General features: G+C 37.8%; 1 protein-coding gene across 2 annotated transcripts in view; it reads left to right on the top strand.

Moving 5' to 3' along the window:
* TNPO3 (transportin 3) overlaps window positions 1–17,496 on the top strand; it is an 87,814-nt gene that overhangs the window by 11,483 nt on the left and 58,835 nt on the right. The window contains exon 2 of one of the 2 annotated variants that reach the window (XM_046669601.1): window positions 1,205–1,365. The exons of the other annotated variant lie outside the window; for it this stretch is intronic. The gene's annotated coding sequence lies outside the window, so the exon portion shown is untranslated. The remainder of the gene's footprint in view (window positions 1–1,204; window positions 1,366–17,496) is intronic. 2 annotated transcript variants of the gene reach the window in all.

Raw genomic sequence — 17,496 nt, 5'->3', positions numbered from 1 at the left:
TTTAAAAAGATTATGCATACAAGAGTATTCTATGCGTCTGGGAGCTAGCAAAGGGCTTTATAATTATTTTTTGTGTGCTCTCTGCTTTTGGTGGTGGGAGTTGTTTACTCATCACTGCTGCGGTGAAGGTATTAGCTAAGTTTCATTTCATCATAGTTTCTGTGTTTCAGGCCATCTTGCAAAACAAGGAGTTTTGAAAATATCATTTTTAGGTAGTGATGGTTATCTTTTAAGTCCCATAGCTTATAGTTTTCTTAATATCCCCTCACACCATTTTCTCTCCCTTTCAAAGCATCAGAAAGTAACTTGTGACAGATCTAGCAGTTTGTCTTAAATTTGTAAAGTTATCGTAAAGGATTAGATACAAAAACTTAAGATAGTTGGGTGATAATTGCTTTCTCTGTTTCAGATAAATTAAACGTTTTTCTTTCTTTACCTGTCTCATGAAAATAATTTTTTCTTGATTTGGGAAATTCTGATTTTCTAGCTCTATACAACATTGTTACAGGGCAGGTGTCAAAAATGTTGCGTTTGTTTGATTATGTTTTTTAGTTCTTCTTACTCTGTGCTCTGACCTGGTCTCCCCCTCCCTCCAGTACACTATAAATCTTTGAAAGTCTTTATTTAATAAGTGTATTATTCACTAATTGAAATGCTTAAAAAAGTACAGCAAGCTGACACTTTTATGTTACTTTTCAAATCTCATTGAAATATTTGTATTTCCAGAACCTCATTTCCTATTTGCCAGAGCTCTTCCGTCCTCAGTGATGTCTTTTAAGTAATTCTGCTTAATTTGGGGAATTTTTGTGTAGGATTAACTAGCAGCCTTAATCCGCTGCTAATTCTTGGCAGCTAATGAATCCTTAGGCTCCTATCTGGGTGTATGCCTGCATTGTTGAGGGCCTGCTCAGTGATTTCGGTTGATTCGGCAGTTTTAGAACTGTTGGTGTAGAAGTGAGTCTTGGAGCAATAATGCACCATTAAAGCAAAAAGGGGGCAAGTACTTTAGGATCTGCTGTGCAGTATAATGAAAGACTTAGAGCATGCTAGTGAAAAGATTGCTGGGCCATAGCCTGCTTTATATTCATCACATAGTCATGGAAATATCTTTTGAAAAGACTGATATAAAGGCCTGTTCTGCTACTGCTTTGTGAATGGAAGATTGGAATTAGATGCTTAAATGGATAATGTTCTCTTGTTGCAGCCTCTTTGAAATGTGCTGCTAGTGGGAGCTGCAGCTTCCTCCTGCTGACTCTGAGCCCCAGGCTTCGGTTGAGATGGTCCTTTCAGAAATGTGGAGCTTAGTCCAAGCCTGGATTTCAGTGGGTAGCACCTGGCATCTGTGGCTAGAAAGTCCTATGAAGTGTAAGTGCTTTATTCTTTCCTTGTAAAGAATCCCTTTTCCTTCCTTCCTTCCTACCTTCCTTCCTTCTCTCCTTTTTTCTGCAGCTTAGCAGAGGGGAAGAACAGTGAGCAATGTGCTATAGTGTCTAGGGTGTCAGGATTTGGTTGCATTTCCTTTATGATTCAGTGACCAAAGTAAGATTGTTTTTGGATGCCAACAATTCTTAAACACTCTGGCATTCAAAATAAAGTGATAAATTATGACCCCTTAATATATAGTACTGGTAGTATCGTTCTGGGTAATTTTTCGTTGACAGTTTGCTTAGTAGCTTTGTGGTATTCCAGTTTGTCAGGTTTCTTTAGAGGTCACTCTTGTATTTTGTTCTTATTACAAAAGACAAATACTTGAAAAGAGAGGCACATTTGACCAGTGGGTGAGGCAGCATCAAGATAAATAATGATGCTTGAAATGAGAAGAGAGCTCTTCTTTCACTTTGGTTCTATTTGATACATTTGTGCAAGGAGCAATTGGGGAATTTTTCTAAGACCAATTTCTCATGGAATTATCCTAGGAAATTCATATAATTGCCATCTATATTTTAGTTTAGTTAAAAAATAAAAAACTAAATAATAGCATAATGAGCATTAGAACATGCAAGCTTTGTATTTGGTTTAGTTGCCAGGGCCTAAGTGCTGTTCTCCTTTTTTTCCTATTTCAGAAATACTGGTAATATTTTAAAGTAAGTTTGTTCCAGGAAAGACTTCTATTTTGGGGAGACTTTAAGGTTCCTTTCACTGAATCTTTTTTTTTTTTTAAAGATTGGTGCCTGAGCTAACAACTGTTGCCAATCTTTTTTTTTTTCCCTACTTTTTCCCCAAATCCCCCCCAGTACATTGTTGTATATACTTTTTTAGTTGTAGGTCCTGGTTGTGGCATGTGGGACACTGCCTCAACATGGCCTGCTGATCGGTGCCATGTCCGCGCCCAGGATCTGAACCGACGAAACCCTGGGCCGCCGAAGCGGAGCACGCGAACTTAACCACTCGGCCACGGGGCCAGCCCCTGAGTGAAATTTTTAAATCTTCAGATTTTAGCTAAGAAAATTTTGAGCTTCTTCCCATTTCTAAAACAAAATATATATTTAAAACAAAACAAAATCAAGGCTCCATCTGGGCAAGGCAGCTGAAGTTCTGCAAATAAGGACTTGGAATGAAAAATGTCTCATCCTCTCAGGTATTTTGTTTTCTTTATCTGTAAAGACCTGATTTGCTTGTGTTCTGTTGCCCTTTCTCTCTCTAAACATTTTGGATTCTGGTCTTGTAGCTGATTTCCAATTTAGTAGGTATCTCAGCTACCTGCTAAGGGAATGGTCTTCATGTTTGGGAAAACAAAGAGATGTTATAGATTTATGAGATGATGGTATCTTGTTATTTTGCTTCATATTTAACAATTTAATATATACTTTAAGTGCCTCTTATGGCCAAAGGATTTTGAGAGATGCAGAGGTAATTAATAAGGTTGTGCTTTACTTTTTAAGAGCTTATAGTCTATTAGGAAAGATTAACAAAGGCCCAAGTAATTACAACATAAAGTTCTACAACTGAGCTGTGACAGAGTCAAGGATACCTTGGGAGTAAGGTAAAATGATTTCTGCCTCCAGTGTTTTTTCTTTATCTCTGGCTTTCAGGAGTTTTGAGTACGATGTGTTTAGTATTTGTTTGTTTGTTTGTGGGAATAGGGGACAGGAATGTTCTCTGTTGCCCTCGTCTTCTGTAATCTTTAACAGTTCCACTGTCTGTTATTCTCCCTGGTGGGGCTTTCTCAGTGATCCTGTCCTCTCCCGTGGCATTTGTGCTCTGCCTTGCGTCTGGTGGACCTTGTGCAGGATAAATTTTTTCGCCCTTTCTTCAGTGATAGTAGACCTCTGATAGTATTCATCGAGTATGATGGGCTCAAGACTGTTTTATACCCTGTCTGCTAGGAGTAGAGGTTTTTTCTTTTACCCTTATTGCAACAGCAATGAGTCTTAGCTGATGTCTTGGTGGTGACGTGATTTGCTGCCCCTCCCACATGGCTTAGGCTTTTCTTGAGTAGGGGAGAAGTGTCCAGTCAGAGCTTTTTATGCCTTTTCTGCAGATGAGGCTGCTGCTCCCAGGACTGCACCAAGAAAGGAGGTTTTCTCTGCTCTCCTGCCTTACCTCCAGTCTTTCTCCTGAGTGTCGTGGAGATCTGTGGAGAAAAGCCTGTAAGTGGCTATGAAATCCCCTTGTGTCTGTGAGTCCCAGGGGTTTTGCTAGCTCACACTCACTCAGCCTTTATCAATTTGTTAATAATTTTAGCTGAATTTTTATTGCCTGGTTGTCTGGTGCTCTGCATCTCTTCCACCTTTGTTCTGCTACAGATGAGCCAATGCTTGCCTCCTGTCTCCTTGGAGAGGTCTGTCTTTAGATTTCAGTCTACTTGGTTACCTTGCAACCTCAGCTTTCTGATACATTTAAGAAAAGTTAATTTATGGTTTATTTGCTATTCTTTATTTTTTTATTTTTGGGTCTCTTGGTAATGAACTCTTTTTAGTCTTAAAATGTCTTAATTTTATTGTATTTTGGGAGGATTTTTTGCTGGGTATAAAATAACCAATTGGCAGTTATTTTCTTTTAGTACTTTGAAAATACTTGGTTCCCATTGTTTTTTTGTTTTTTTGTTTTTTTTGAGGAAGATTAGCCCTGAGCTAACATCTGCTGCCAATCCTCTTCTTTTTGCTGAGGAAGACTGGCCCTCAGCTAACATCTGTGCCCATCTTCCTCTACTTTATATGTAGGATGCCTGCCACAGCATGGCTTGCCAATCAACACATAGGTCCGTACCCAGGATCTGAGCTGTCAAACCCCAGGCTGTGCAACTGTGCCAGCCCCTTGGTTCCCATTGTTTACGTTGACAAGTCAGCTGTCAGTCTAGTTGTTGTTCATTTAAAGATAATGCATCTTTTTGTCTCTGGCCTTTAAGATTTTCCTTTTTGTCTTTGGTTTTTTGGCAGTGTTGTTATGATGTGCCTAGGTCTGGTTTTTCTGTCTTTGGGGTTTGTAGACCTTCTTAAATCTATGACTTGGTATCTTCTATTAGTTTGGAAATTTCTTGGCCATTATCTTTAAATAGTGCTTCAGCCTCATTTTTTCTTTTCCTTCTGGGATTTCAGTTATATGGATGTTAGACTTTTTCACTGTGTCCCATGTGTCACTTGCATTCTTCTCATTCTTTACCTTCTATCCTTTTTTGACTTTGTGCTTCAGTCTTATTTTCTATAGGCCTATTTTCTAGTGTAGTACTCTTTTCTTCAGTTGTCTGCTTTGCTATTTTTATTTAACTCTTCCATTTGGTTCTTAATTTCAGTTACTGTACTCTTCAATTCTAGAATTTCCATTTGATTCTTTTTTTTATAAAGTCCATTTCTTTTCTTTCTTTCTTTTTTTTTTTTTGGGTAAGTAAGATTGGCCCTGAGCTAATATCTGTTGCCAATCTTCCTCTTTTTGCTTGAGGAATATTGTCCCTGAGCTAACACCTGTGCTAATCTTCCTCTATTTTGTATGTGGGGTGCTGTCACAGCATAACTTGACGAGCAGTGTGTAGGTCCGCTCCCGGAATCCAAACCCACAAACCCTGGACTGCTGAAGCATAGTGTTCAGACTTAACCACTATGCCACCAGTCTGGCCCTAGATTCCATTTCTTAATGGAAATTCTCCAGTTTGTCTTCTAATTCCTTCAGTATATTAATCAGCTATTTGATTTTCCCCAAATTGTTTATTTTGAAAAATTCATAACTTGAAAGAATTGCATGGTGAAAACTCATAAGTGATATACTCTTCTCAATTTGACAGTTCTCATTTGCTTTCTTTCTGTCTCTTTTCTCTGGGTGTGTATTTTTTTTAATCTTTTGGAAGTTAATTACAGACCTTATAATGCTGTTTCACTAAACATTTTGACATATAGCTTGTAAGAACAAGGACATTTTTCTAAACTAAACTAAAACCATTATCACTCTCAAGAAATTTAAGATTGATATTATGGTTTTATCTAACATACAGTCCATATTCAAATTTCACAATTGTGTCACTTACAGCTTTCTAGTTTTTAAAAAATTTTATTTTCCCTAATCCAGGATCCAGTCAAGGATAATGCGTTGCTTTTAGTTGTTATGTCTCTTTAGTTCCCCAGGGTACTTTTTTTTGTTTGTTTTATGATAGTGACATTAAGAAACAAATCTAGGCCCATTTTGTCTTTGTTTTTAATATGCCCAACTATTTAGATTTGTCTTTGAATTGTTGATTTCAAGTTCTTTGGATAAATACCCAATAGTGGAATAGCTAGGTCATATGGTATTTTGATTTTTAATCTTTTGAGATATCTCCATGCTGTTTTCCATAGTGGCTGCACCAGTTTGCATTCCCACCAGCAGTGTATGTGGGTTCCCTTTCCTCCACATCCTCTCCAACATTTGTTGTTTTTTGTCTGGGTAATTATAGCCATTCTAACAGGTGTAAAGTGGTATCTTAGTGTAGTTTTGATTTGTATTTCCCTGATGATTAATGATGTTGAACATGTTTTCATGTGCCTGTTGGCCATCTGTATATCTTCTTTGGAAAAATGTCTCTTCATATCCTCTGCCCATTTTCTGATCAGGTTGTTTGTTTTTTTGTTGTTGAATTGTATGAGTTCTCTATATATTTTAGAAATCAACCCCTTGTCAGATATATGATTTGCAAGTATCTTCTCCCAGTTGGTGGGTCGTTGTTTTCATTTTGTTCATTGTTTCGTTTGCCTAACAGAAGCTTTCTGGTCTGGTGTAGTCCCATTTGTTTATTTTTTCTTTTGTTTCCCATGCCAGAGTAGACATGTATTCAAAAAGATGCTAAGACCAATGTCAAAGAGTGTATTGCCTGTATTTTTTTCTGAGAGTTTTATGGTTTCAGGTCTTACATTCAAGTCTTTAATCCATTTTGAGTTAATTTTTGTGTATGGTGTAAGATAATGGTCTATTTTCATTCTTTTGCATGTGGCTGTCCAGTTTTTGCAACACCATTTATTAAAGAGACTTTCCTTTCTCCATTGTATGTTCTTGGCTCCTGTGTCGAAGATTAGCTGTCCAAAGATGTGTGGTTTTATTTCTGGGCTCTCAGTTCTGTTGCACTGATCGGTGTGTCTGTCTTTGTGCCAGTACCATGTTGTTTTGATTACTATGGCTTTGTAGTATATTTTGAAGTCAGTGATTGTGATGCCTGCAGCTTGGTTCTTTTTTCTCAAGATTGCTTTGCTATTCGAGGGCTTTTGTTGTTCCTTATAAATTTTAGGATTCTTTGTTCTACTTCTGTGAGGAATGTCATTGGGATTCTGATTGGGATTGCGTTGAATCCATAGATTGCTTTAGGTAATATGGGCGTTTTAACTATGTTTATTCTTCCAATCCACAAGCATGGAATGTCATTCCATTTCTTTATGTCATCTTCAATTTCTTTCAATAATGTCTTCTGGTTTTTATTGTGTAAGTCTTCCACTTCCTTCGTTAAATTTATTCCTAGATACTTTAGTCTTTTTGTTGCGATTGTAAATGGGATTGTATTCTTGAGTTCTCTTTCTGCTAGCTCGTTGTTATTGTGTAGAAATGAAACTGATTTTTGTACGTTGATTTTTTTTTTTACCCTGCAACTTTGCTGTAGTTGTTGATTATTTCCAGTAGTTTTCTGGTGGATTCTTTAGGGTTTTCTGTATATAGGATCATGTTGTCCTCTAACAGTGAAAGAGTCACTTCTTCCTTTCCAGTTTGGATTCCTTTTATTTCTTTTTCTTGCATAATTGGTCTGGCCAAAACCTTCAGTACTATGTTGAATAGGAGTGGTGAGAGTGGGCACCCTTGTCTTATTCCTGTTCTCGGGGGGATGACTCAGTTTTTGACCACTGAATATGATGTTGGCTGTGGGTTTGTCATATGTGGGCTTTATTATGTTGAAGTGCTTTCCTTCTATACTGATTTCATTGAGAGTTTTTAATCTTTGAGAATGTTCCATGTGCACTTGAGAAGAATGTGCTGTTTTTAGATGGAATGTTCACTATATATCTGTTAATAAGTCCATCTGTTCTAGTTTTTCATTTAAGTCCCGTATTTCCTTGTTGACTTCCTATCTGGATGAGATATCCATTGATAAAAGTGGGATGTTGAGGTCCCCTACTATTATTGTGTTGCTGTTAATTTCTCCCTTTAGGTCTGTTACTAGTTGCTTTATATACTTGGGTGTTCTTGTGTTTAAGTGCATATATATTCATAAGTGTTATGTCCTCTTGTTGCAGTGTCCCTTTTATCATTATATACTGCCCGTCTTTGTCTTTTTTATCTTGAAGTCTGCTTTGATAGCAGTATGGCAACACCTGCTTTCTTTTGCTTGCCGTTTGCTTGGAGTATTGTCTTCTATCCCTTCACTCTGAGCCTGTGTTTGTCTTTAGAACTGAGAGATGTTTCCTGGAGGCAGCAAATTATTGGGTCTTATTTTTTAATCCATCCCGCCACTCTGTGTCTTTTTTTTCTTCTTCTCCCCAAATCCCCCTAGTACCTAGTTTTATATTCTAGTTGTTGGTCCTTCTGGTTCTGCTTTGTGGAACACTACCTCAACATGGCTTGATGAGTGGTGCTAGGTGTGCGCCCAGGGTCTGAACTGGTGAAACACTGGGCTGCCAAAGCGGAGCATGGGAATTTAACCACTAGGCCATGGGGCCAGCCCTGACTCTCTGTCTTTTGATTGGAGAATTCAATGCATTTACATTTAGAGTAACTATTGCTATATGGGGCTTAATACTGCCATTTTATCTCCTGTTTTCTGCTTGTTCTGTATTTCCCATGTTTCTCTTCCCTTCTATTTCTGACTGTCCTTCTGGCAGGTCTTTTATTTATTTGTTTATTTGTTTATTTATTTACTTATTTATTTAAAGATTGGCACCTGAGCTAACAATTGTTGCCAGTCTGGTTTTTTTTTTCCTGCTTTTTCTCTCCAAGTTCCCCCAGTACATAGTTGTACCTTTTAGTTGTGGGTCCTTCTAGTTGTGGCATGTGGGACGCCACCTCAATGTGGCCTGACAAGTGGTGGCATGTCCATGCCCAGAATCTGAATCAGTGAAACCCTGGGCCACTGAAGTGGAGTATGCACACTTAACCACTCTGCCACAGGGCTGGCTCCCTGGCAGGTCTTTTTGGTGGGACTAGATCCCTTTAATCTGAGAAGGGATTGAGCAGATTCTAAACTGTTTCTCTTTCTTTTTGTGGTAAAATATATGTAACATAAAATTTACTATTTTAACTATTTTTAAGTGTACAATTCAGTGACATTAAGTACATTCACATTGCTGTACAGCCATCACCACAATTGTCTCCAGAATTTTTTCATCTTCTCCAACTGAAACTTTGTACCTGTTAAATTGTAACTCTCCCCATTATCCCCATCCTTCAACCCCTGGTGACCAAAATTCTAACTTTGTCACTGTGAATTTGGCTATTCTAGATACCTCATGTAAGTGGAATCATACGCTATGTATCCTTTCGCATCTGGCTTATTTCACTTACCATAATGTCTTCGAGGTTCATTCATGTTGTAGCGTGTAATAGTACTTCCTTTTTAAGGCTGCATATTATTCCACTGTATGTATATGCCACATTTTGTTTATTCATTTATCTATCAATGAACATTTGAGTTGCTTTCAACTTTTGGCTGTTGTGAAATATGCTGCTATGATCATTGGTGTGTAAATATCTGAGCCCCTGCTTTCAGTTGTTTTGGGTATATACCCAGAAGTGGAGTTGCTGGATCACATGGTAATTTTATTTTTCATTCTTTGAGGAACTGCCCTACTGTTTTCCATAGTGCCTGCACCATTTTACATTCCCACCCACAATGCACATAGTTCCAGTTTCTCCACATCATCACCAACACTTGTTTTTTTTTCTTGATAGTGGCTATCCTAAAGAGTGAGGTAGTATCTTATTGTGGTTTTGATTTGCATTTCACTATGATTAGTGATGTTGAACATCTTTTCATGTGCTTATTAGCCATTTGTATATCTTTTGGGAGAAATGTCTATTCAATTCCTTTGCCAACTTTTTAATTCAGTTGTTTGGTTTTTGTTGTTTTTGAGTTGTATGAGTGGGTTTTTGTGTTTTGTTTTGTGGGGGTTTTTTTGCTGTGGAAGTTTAGCCCTGAGCTAACATTTGTATCAGTCTTCCTCTTTTTTTTTTTTTTTTCCTTTTTGAGGAAGATTAGCCCTAAGCTAATTCTCCTCATTTTGCTGAGGAAGACTGGCCCTGAGCTTACATTCGTGCCCATCTTCCTCTATTTTGTATGTGGGATGCCTGCCACAGCATGGCTTGGTAAGCAGTGCGTATGTCCGCATATGGGATCCGAACCAGCGAACCCTGGGCTGCCAAAGTGGAACGTGTGAACTTAACTGCTGTGCCACCGGGCCAGCCCCCAGTGTTCCTCTATTTTGTATGTGGGTCACTGCTACGGCATGGCTGACCAATGGTGTAGGTCCACACCTGAGCTAACATCCATGCCAATCTTTCTCTATTTTTTAGTATGTGGGCCACCAGCACAGCATGGCTGCTAACAGAGCACTATAGGTCTGCACCTGGGAGCCAAACCCAGACTGCCAAAGCTGAGCATGCTGAACTTAACCACTAGGACACTGGGGCTGGCCCCATCATTGGGATTTTGATAGGGATTGCATTGAATCTGTAGATCACTTTGGTTAGTACTGAAACAATAGTAAGTCTTCAAATCCTTGAACACGGAATGTCTTTCCATTTATTGGTGTCTTTAATTTCTTTCAACAGTGTTTTGTAGTTTTCAATGTACAAGTCTTTTTGCCTCCTTGCTTTATTCATGAGTATTTTGTTATTTTTCATGCTATTGTAAATGCAGTTGTTCTCTTAATTTCCTTTTGAGGATGTTCTTTGTTAGTGTATGAAAACAACTGATTATTGAATGTTGATTTTGTATTTTGCAACTTTGTTGAATTCCTTTATTAGTTCTAACAGGTTTTTTTGGAATCTTTAGAGTTTTCCATATATAAGATTGTCATATGGGAGCAGACATCATTTCACCTCTTCCTGTCCAATTTGGATGCCTTTTATTTGTTTTGCCCACTTGCTCTGGACTGTTCAACTATGTTGAATAGAAGTGGCAAAAGTGGGCATCCTTGTCTTGTTCCTGATCTTAGAGTTTTGAAAAGCTTTCAGTCTTTGATCATTGAGTAAGATGTTTGTTATGGGTTTTTCATGTATGGTCTTTATTACGTTGGGATAGTTTCCTTCTTTTCCTGGTTTGTTGAGTGTCTTTATCATGAAAGGGTGTTAAATTTTGTCAGATGCTTTTTGGGCATCAATTGTTTATGTGTTTTTGTTCTTCATTCTGTTAATATGCTGTATTATATTGTTCGGTTTTTATATATTGAACCACTCTTGCATTCCATGAATAAATCCCTCTTGGTTATGGTGTATAATCCTTTACTGTACTGTTGAATTCAGCTTGCTGTTATTTTGTTAAGGTTTTTTTGGTATCAGTATCTATAAGGGCTATTGGTCTTTAGTTTTCTTTTCTCATAGTATCTTTGTCTGGCTTTGGTGTCAGAGGAATGCTGGCTTCATAGAATGAATTAGGAATGTTCCCTCTGCCTCTTCAAGTTTTTGGAAGTTTGAGAAGGATTGGTGTTAATTCTTCTTTAAATGTTTGATAGAATTCACCAGTAAAGCCATCTGATGCTGAGCTTTTCTTTGTTGGGAGGTTTTTGATTACTCATTCAATCTTTACTACAGTTATGTGCTGCATAACTATGTTTTTGTCAATGACAGATCGCATATATGATGGTCTTCCCATAAGATTAGTACCATATAGCCTGGGTGTGTAGTAGGCTATACTGTCTCGGTTTGTGTAAGTACACTCTGTGATGTTTGCATAATGACGAAATCACCTAACGATGCATTTCTCAGAATGTATTCCTGCTGTTAAATGTTGCATGACTGTAGTTATAGTAATATTGTCTGTTCAGATTTTCTATTTATTCTTGATTCAGTCTTGGTACATTGTATGTTTCTAAGAGTGTGTCCATTTCTGGACACATAGATTATCTGACTTGTTGGTGTACAGTTAAGAGTATGTTATTTAATTTACACATATTTTCCAGGTTTTTTTCCATATGAATTTTCCAGTTTTTCTTCTGGTATTTCTAGTTTCATTTCACTGTGATTGGAAAAGATATGTTCTATGGTTTCAGTCTTTCTACGTTTATTAAGACTTGTTTTGTGGCCTAACATCTGTTCTGTCCTGGAGAAGTCTTTTTGAGGTATATTTCCTGTTACTAGAGTATTTACTAGGCCCCCTCTTCCTTGGCAGGCTCTGAATTCCAGTTTTCATCTCCCCAGTCTAGTGAGACTGCCCAAAACTCTTAAGCTTCTTAAGCCTCTTGTCTTCCACATTCAAATACACAAGTACCTTGAGGGAAAAAGTGGAGCCAAATAATGGGTTGAACTCTCTGCTCTTCCAGTCCCTGTCTGTGGAATCTGTGGCCTCATGTTCTAACAATCTTGGTAGTTTTGGTGTCTTCAGAGAAGTTCTTTTTTGTATTTAATTCATCTTTTGTCTTTGGTTTTGGCTGGAAAATTGGTGAATGCCAGCTAGTGTGATAAATGCAAAGTTGAAACACCTGATAAATGTTATGAGCACAGTAGCTTGAGGTTGTTTAAGGAGCATATGGAGTATAAAACTAACTCTTCTGTGTTAAAAAGCTTCACTACACTTTCTAAAAAAGTATGTGTACAGGGATACCTTGGAGATATTGCAGATTTGGTTCCAGACCACCACAATAAAGGGAATATTGCAATTAAGTGAGTCACACAAATTATTTTGGTTTCTCAGTGCATATAAAAGTTATGTTTACACTATACTGTAGTCTGTTAAGTGTGCAATAGTATTATGTCTAAAAAATAATGTACGTGTCTTAATTAAAAAATAGTTTATTGCTAACCATCATCTGAGCCTTCAGCAAGTCATAATCTTTTTTTGTTTTAAGATTTTATTTTTCCTTTTTCTCCCCAAAGCCCCCAGTACATAGTTGTGTATTTTTTTCTCTTTTTTTTTTAAAAATTCCTTTTAAATTTTTTTATATTTTGAGGAAGATTAGCCCTGAGCTAACTACTGCCAATCCTCCTCTTTTTGCTAAGGAAGACTGGCCCTGAGCTAACATCTGTGCCCATCTTCCTCTACTTTATATGTGGGATGCCTGCCACAGCATGGCTTGCCAAGCAGTGCCATGTCCGCACCTGGGATCTGAACTGGTGAACCCCGGGCCACGGAGCAGAATGTGCACACTTAACCGCTGTTCCACTGGGCCGGGCCGGCCCTGGTTGTGTATTTTTAGTTGTGAGTCCTTCTAGTTGTGGCATGTGGGATGCTGCCTCAGCATGGCTTGATGAGCTGTGCCATGTCTGCACCCAGGATCTGAACCAGCGAAACCCTGGGCTCTTGAAGCAGAGTGTGTGAACTTCGCCACTCGGCCACAGGGCCGGCCCCATCTTAATCTTTTTCTTGGTGAGGATCTTGTGAAAAATTCAGTATCTGCAGAGTGCAGTAAAGCAAAGCGCAATAAGATGAGGTATGCTTGTAATTTAAATTGTTACAAAAAGGTTGTTACAAGATCTGCACCTTTGTTTTTTCATTGTGTATCTTAGAGAGCTTTCCATATTAAGAATACAAATCCATCTTTATTTATTTTTTCAACAAATTTTTTATTGAGTTCATAATAGTTTACATCATTGTGAAATTTCAGTTGTACATTATTTCTTGTCTGTCACCACATAAATGCTCCCCTTTATCCTCTCTGCCCACTCCACAGCCCCCTTCCCCTGGTAACCACTGAAGTGGTTTCTTTGTCTATGTGTTTGTTCATTTTCCACATATGAGTGAAATCATCTGGTGTTTGTCTTTCTCAGTCTGGCTTATTTCACTTAGCATAATTCCCTCCAGGTCCAACCATGTTGTTCCCAGTGGGTGATTGTGTCTTTTTTATGGCTGAGTAGTAGTCCATTGTGTATGTGTGTATATATATGTATATACACACACACCACATCTTCTTTATCCAATCATTGGTCAATGGGCATTTGGATTGTTTCCATGTCGTGGCTATTGAGAATAGTGCTACAGTGAACATAGGGGTACATATGTTACTTTGAGTTGTTGATTTCAAGTTGTTTGGCTGGATACCCAGTAGTGGAATGGCTGAGTCATATGGTATTTCGACTTTTAGTTTTGTGAAGAATCTCCATACTGTTGTCCGTAGTGGCTGCACCAGTTTGCCTTCCCACCAGCAGTGGATGAGGATTCCCTTTTCTTCACACCCTCCCCAAAATTTGTTATTTCTAGTCTTAGTGATTATAGCCATTTAACAGGCATAAGGTGGTATCTTAATGTAATTTTGATTTGCATTTCTGTGATGATTTGTGATGTTGAACATCTTTTCATGTGTTTATTGGCCATCTGTATATCTTCTGTGGAAAAATGTCTGTTCATATCCTCTGCCCATTTTTTGATTGGGCTGTTTGTTTCTTTGTTGTTCAGTTGTGTGAGTTCTTTATATATTATGGAGATTAACCCCTTGTCTGATACATGATTTGCAAATGTTTTCTCCCAGTTGATGGGTTGTCTTTTTGTTTTGCTCCTAGTTTGTTTTGCCTTGCAGAAGCTCTTTAGTCTGATGAAGTCCCATTTGTTCATTTTTTCTTTTGTTTCCCTTGTCTGAGAAGACATGGTATTCAACAAGATCCTTTTAAGTTCGATTTCAAAGAGTCCACTATCTTTGTTAACTTCCAGGAGTTTTATGGTTTCAGGACTTATCTTCAAATCTTTGATCCATTTTGAGTTTATTTTTGTGTATGGTGTGAGATAATGGTCTACTTTCATTCTTTTGGCTGTCCAGTTTTCCCAACACCATGTATTGAAGAGACTATGTTTTCTCCATTTTATGTTCTTGGCTCCTTTGTTGAAGATTAGCTGTCTGTAGATGTGTGGTTTTATTTCTGGGCTTTCAGTTCTGTTGCACTGATCTGTATGTTTGTTTCTGTGCCAGTACCATGTTGTTTTGATTACTATAGCTTTGTAGTATATTTTGAAGTCAGGGATTGTGATGCCTCCAGCTTGGTTCTTTTTTCTCAGGATTGCTGTGCTGTTCGAAGTCTTTCGTTGTTCCATATAAATTTTAGATTCTTTGCTCTATTTCTGTGAAGAATGTCATTGGGATTTTGTTTGGGATTGCATTGAATCTGTAGATTGCTTTGGGTAATATGGACGTTTTAACTATGTTTATTCTTATGTTATTCAATCCATGTTCATGGAATCTCTTTCCATCTCTTTATGTCATCATCTATTTGTTTCAATGATGTCTTAATAGTTTTCATTGTATAAGTCCTTCACCTCCTTGGTTAAATTTACTCCTAAATACTTTACTCTTTTTGTTGCTGTTGTAAATGGAATTGTATTCTTGAGTTCTCTTTCCATAAGTTTGTTATTAGAGTATAGAAATGCAACTGATTTTTGTAAGTTGATTTTGTACCCTGCAACTTTACTGTAGTTGTTAATTATTTCTTTTTTTTTAAAAGGTTGACACCTGAGCCAACATCTCTTGTCAATTTTCCTTTTTTTTAATTCTTTGTCTCCTCAAAGCCCCCCAGTACATAGTTGGATATTCTAGTTATGAGTGCCTCTGGTTGTGCTATGTGGAGTGCCTCTGGTTGTGCTATGTGGAGTGCCTCTGGTTGTGCTATGTGGAGTACCTCTGATTGTGCTATGTGGAACGCTGCCTCAGTGTGGCCTGATGAACAGTGCCATGTCTGTGCCCAGGATCCGAACCAGCGAAACCCTGGGCTTCTGAAGCAGAACCTGTGAACTTAACCACTTGGCCACAGGCCAGCCCCTGTTAATTGTTTCTAATAGTTTTCCCGTGGATTCTTTGGGGTTTTCTATATATAAGATTATGTTGTCTGCAAACAGTGACAGTTTCACTTCTTTGCTTCCTATTTGAATTCCTTTTATTTCTTTCTCTTGCCTAATTGCTCTGGCCCAAACCTCCCAAACAGTACTCTGTTGAATAAGAGTGCTGATAGTGGGCATTCTTGTCTTGTTTCTGTTCTCAGAGGGATGGCATTGAGTTTTTCCTCATTGAGTATGATATTAGCTGTGGGTTTGTCTTATATGGCCTTTATTGTGTTGAGATAATTTCCTTCTGTCCCCATTTTGTTAAGAGTTTTTATCATAAGTGGCTGTTGGATCTTGTCAAATGCTTTCTCTGCGTCTATTGAGATGATCATTTGGTTTTTATTCCTCATTTTGTTAATGTCGTGTATTACATCGATTGGTTTGCGGCTGTTGAGTCATCTCTGTGTCCCTGGTATAAATCCCACTTGATCGTGATGTATGATCTTTTTGATGTATTGCTGTATTTGCGTTGCCAATATTTTGTTGAGGATTTTTGCATCTATGTTCATGCAGTTTTCCTTTTTTGTGTTGTCCCTGTCAGGCTTTGGTATCAGAGTGATGTTGGCCTTGTAGAATGTATTAGGAAGCATTCCATCTTCCCTAATTTTTTGGAATAGCTTGAGAAGGATAGGTATTAAATCCTCTCTGAAAGTTTGGTAGAATTCTTCAGGGAAGCCATCTGGTCCTGGGCTTTTATTATTTGGGATGCTTTTGATTACAGTTTCAATCTCTTTCCTTGTGATTGGTCTGTTCAGATTATCTATTTCTTCTTGATTCAGCTTTGGGAGGTTGTAAAAGTCTAAGACTTTTTGTTGTCATATAGCTTTTCGTAGTATTCTCTTATAATCTGTTGTACTTCACTGGTATCCATTGTTATTTCTCCTCTTTCATTTCTAATTTTACTTATCTGAGCTTTCTGTCTTTTCTTTGTAAGCCTGGCTAGGGGTTTGTCAGTTTTGTTTATCTTCTCAATGAACCAGCTCTTCATTTCATTGATCCTTTCTACAGCCTTTTTTGTTCCAATAGCATTTATTTCTGCTCTGATGTTTATTATTTCTCTCCTTCTGCTGACTTTGGGCTTTGTTTGTTCTTCCTTTTTCTAATTCAATTAGGTGTCGTTTGAGAGTACTTATTTGGGATTTTTCTTGTTTGTTAAGGTGAGCCTGTATTGCTATGAATTTCCCTCTTAATACGGCTTTTGCTGCATCCTATATGAGTTGGTATGGTATGTTTTCATTTTCATTTGTCTCCAGATATTTTTTGATTACTCCTTTAATTTCTTCATTGATCTATTTCTTGTTCAATAGCATGTTGTTTAGTCTCCACATCTTTGTCTCTTTCTCAGTGTTTTTTCTGTACTTAATTTCTGGCTTCATAGCATTGTGATTGGAAATGATGCTTGTTATTATTTCAATCTTAAATTTATTGAGGCTTGCCTTGTTTCCCAACATATGGTCTGTCCTTGAGAATGTTCTTTGTGCGCTTGAGAAGAATGTATGTTCTGCTGTTTTTGGATATGGTGTTCTCTATATGTCTCTTATGTCCAGCTGGTCTAGCTTTTCATTTAATTCTGTTTCCTTGTTGATTTTCTGTCTGGATGATCTATCCATTCATGTGAGTGGAGTGTTGAGGTCCCCTACTATTACGGTGTTGCTATTAAGATCTCCTTTTAGGTTTGTTAATAGTTGCTTTATGTGCTTTTGTGCTCCTGTGTTGGGTGGATAGATATTTATAAGTATTATGTCTTCTTGGTGGAGTGTCCCTTTGATCATTATATACTGCCCCCTTTGTCTCTCTTTATCTGTCTTATCTTGAAGTCTACTTTGTCTGATAGAAGTGTTGTGACACCTGCTTTATTTTGTTTGCATTAGCTTGGAGTATTGTTCTTGTGTCCCTTCACTCTGAGCCTGTGTTTGTCATTGGAGCTGAGATATGTTTCCTGGAGGCAGCATATTGTTGGGTCTCGCTCTTTAATCCATCCCGCCACTTTGTGTATTTTTATTGGAGAATTCAATCCGTTTATGTTTAGGATGATTATCAATATATGAGGGCTTGATGCTGCCATTTTATCGCTTGTTTTCCAGTTGTCCTGC

The sequence above is a fragment of the Equus quagga genome, chromosome 8, assembly GCF_021613505.1.
Source record: "Equus quagga isolate Etosha38 chromosome 8, UCLA_HA_Equagga_1.0, whole genome shotgun sequence".
In the NCBI taxonomy this organism is placed as follows: domain Eukaryota; kingdom Metazoa; phylum Chordata; class Mammalia; order Perissodactyla; family Equidae; genus Equus; species Equus quagga.
This window is presented reverse-complemented; position numbering and strand designations above follow the sequence as displayed.